General features: G+C 31.3%; 1 pseudogene; it reads left to right on the forward strand.

Annotated features, from left to right (window-relative positions):
• The first annotated feature begins 1,691 nt into the window (after positions 1-1,691).
• Positions 1,692-3,116, forward strand: LOC131043357 (putative xyloglucan endotransglucosylase/hydrolase protein 13; annotated as a pseudogene).
• Positions 3,117-3,772: the final 656 nt, after the last annotated feature.

Consider the following 3,772-nt stretch of genomic DNA (forward strand, 5'->3'; position numbering starts at 1 on the left):
CTTTTTTACAAGAATCTTCATTTATCTTAGTTTATTCTAAAAATGTCCTGTGAAAAATTAAAGAGAAGAAATGCATATGAAATAACATAAAATTATCTTAGTTTATTTTTAAAAATGTCCATTTTCAATACTATAATACATTCACCAAAAAAACTTCATTAACTTTTCTATAATAGTTTTTATTTAGAGGATCAATTGTTTTATATTGGCTCGTCTATTTAATTAAATACATGACTATTAGAATGATTATTAATCTAAAGCAATTACAAAACACATGGATGAATAATAAACTTGGATTTTAATAATTAAAATTTATAAATTTACCATATATTTCAATTGGAAAAGCTGCTCTAACTTATTTATAGGACTTTCTATTCACCTCATTAGCTGATTCATGTTGGTTCATTTACTGATGAGCAACTTAAGTTTTGCATTTTAAGTGATTGCAAGGCATTTTAATCAAAAATTTAATTTATATTTTTTTTTTAATTGTTTCCTAATACAAATAAAAAAAGGACAATTACATAATCCATCGTAAAGACAAACAATCTATTTAAATATCATAATTTTAAAATAAATATACTTTTCTAAAAATAAAAAAAAATTATTTAAGTAAATGATTAATAGTATAAATTAAAAACAAATATTATATACAACTTGTTGGAGCTTGATATATTTGATTCATACGAAACTAGATATCTCCTATCTAATGGGTTTTGTCTCCAAGTATGTTTATAGTACTTCAATGTGTATTGACATCCAGTGTTTATCTTATAGCAATTAGTCTTACATCAACAACCTAGTTCTTGCACTAGGCTACTTTGACACCTATTGTCTTCCATTGTATTGTATAAAGTCTCAAGTCTAAAGCAGTTAACATAATCATAATTTCATCATCATCATATGTATTTGTAATTTGTTCCCTCTCCCTCTCCCTCTTCCTATATACTTATTTGTTTATTAATCTCTTTCTCTCTACCTTTATCTCTCCCTCTATCTCTTCCTCTCTATTTGTCTATCTCCTCATCTTTATCTAGATCCCTCTATCTCTATCTATTTCTCTCATTCCTTTTCTTCTCCTTCCATCTTTATTTTTACTTTAATCTACTCTAAACAAACTATACTATTAACAAAAACTTTGACGCATTGCATCACTTGTTATCTTGATATATCTAAAAACAATGACTCTATGACCATTCTGCAGTTCCTTAAATTGCTCATGATATTACTGTATATAATAACCGATGATTCATTTCAAAATAGTCATTCCTATACATCCATTAACACTCTCATGATATATGTTGTTTAGAACATATTATCACTTGCTTAATTGAACATTCTTTACCTAACGGATTTCCTGTAAAGCATCCATTTCTCTCAAAAAATCGGTCGGTGGCAATGATAAAAATCAAAACCAAAATACATATCTTACCGGCCATTAACAATTGTAGATCTCACCTGCGACCGTATTGTTTAAAATGACAGACTCCATTCAAATTGGGCACAGATATAGGAGTTAAGCCAATAATCATAAACGGCACAGCTACTAGTTTGGTATTTCGCCATACAGCTGGGTCTTAGTCTTCTTCCAATTTCTCTTATTTATGAGAACACCCACGAAGCCTTCTCCATTCATTTGCTCTCATTTTTCCTCGCCGTTGAGAGCATTTCAACAACATTAAGCCACATCCATGGCTATGGCTTCTTTCATTGCTTTCTACTGTATTGTGGGTCTGCTCTTGTGTACTGCAACTCCAATGGTTTATGGCAACTTCTACCAAGATGTAGACGTCAAATGGGGCAATGAACTTGTTAACATATTCAACAATGGCCAGGATCTGCAGCTTACTCTTGATCAGGCTGCTGGTATATTTTATGCAATTTAGTTCAGTAAAACAGTATATGCTTATATGTGTTAATAATTTCAGTGGGATGTTTTGCAAACAGGTTCGTTAATCCAGTCAAAACAAGAGTTTTTGTTTGGGAAATTCGATATAAGTATGAAGCTAGTTCCTGGAAATTCCGCAGGCACTGTCACTACATTCTATGTGAGTAAGAGTTTCATTTATATAGTAATAATCAACTATATTTAGAGGGAAGATCTTATGTTTACTGTGTCCTACCAGTCAGCCTCATTTGTTTACTTGCAATTAATTGTAAGGCATTATGATCATAAAATCATATTATACATAGATTCTATAATCATACTAAGAGATGGGTCATACTCAAATATGATTTGAGATCCCATCTATGTGCATGTGAAGGAACATTTTTTAAAATTAGTATATTGATCTCAACTGTATATTGTGAGTGAGAAAGTATTAAACAATCTATACCATAATAGTCAACCTCAATTGTTTACCTGCAATTAATTGTCAGGCGTTATGATCATCTAACAGAGTTATTTTTGCAGCTTCACTCTGGTGGAGACCAACATGATGAAATGGATATGGAATTCTTGGGAAACACTTCAGGGCAGCCATACATCCTGCACACTAACATCTTTGTCCAAGGTGAAGGTGGCAAAAAGCAGCAATTTTATTTATGGTTTGATCCTACTGCTGACTTCAAGACTTACACAATCATCTGGAACCCATCTCAGATCACGTAAATCCTTTGCCTCTCTCCATTTGTTTGTCTCACCATATGATCTAATGTGACTAAGCAAGATCTGAATGTTCTGATTCAGGATAATGGTAGATGGAGTGCCCCTCAGAGTGTTTCCCAACCATTAAGGGGATGGAGTGCCATATCTGAAAGAGAAGCCAATGAGAATGTTTTCAAGCCTGTATAATGGAGACCAGTGGGCAACACAAGGAGGCAGAGTGAAAATTGACTTTTCCAGTGCACCCTTCGTTGCCTCCTTGTCAAATCTCACACTTAAAGGCTGTGTGTGGAATGTGGAGGACTATAATGGCAGCCTTGCTTTGTGTTCCTCCACTAACCAGGGAAATCACTGGTGGAATGGACCAGAGTATAGTAGTCTGAACTTATCCCAGCAGAGACAGATGAAGTGGGTTTGGGATAATTATCTTATTTACAATTACTGTGATGATCTACCTAGGTTCAATTACACTCAACTCCCTCTTGAATGCTCATTCCAAGCCCATAACTAAAACCCAATTATAACAATCATATATCCATGGGCAAATCCACAATTTCCCATCCATTATATTGCATTCCTGTTCCTTCGAGATCTCTTCGAGTTAGCCTCTGAGATGAAAAATATTCTAGTTTATAAATTAAAAAAATTGTTGTTAAAATGCCTTTTTTCTGGTTCAAAAAACATTTGTCATTATTAGTCGGTTTCAACTGGAACAATTATTTCTAAATAATATTTAAGAGTTAAATGATGATGCTCTGCTTATCAGATGCGAAGGTTTTCTGTAGTGAAAGCAATATGTGCACTTTAAAAATACATTCAATCCCAATTTTATATAACTTTCTCTTAGTGATGACGTAGATTTTAATTACAATATTTTTGTTGATTTATATATATATATATATGGAGTATTTGTATGATTTATAATTAATATTTAAATTATGATGATAGATTAATCAATATTAAAAAGTGATTCTATTACGTTCAACATTGAAATATTGTACAATGTTTAGAAATGTTTGATTATGAAAAGTGAACATTTCTTACATATATATTTTTTAAACTAAAATATAGGTATTTTATTTATTAAGTTTTCATTTTTAATTTCAAAATAATTATAATTCTATATTTTAGTTTAATGAAAAAAGAATATTTTTTTATTCTGCATTT

This window comes from Cryptomeria japonica, chromosome 3 (assembly GCF_030272615.1).
Source record: "Cryptomeria japonica chromosome 3, Sugi_1.0, whole genome shotgun sequence".
NCBI classification, from domain to species: domain Eukaryota; kingdom Viridiplantae; phylum Streptophyta; class Pinopsida; order Cupressales; family Cupressaceae; genus Cryptomeria; species Cryptomeria japonica.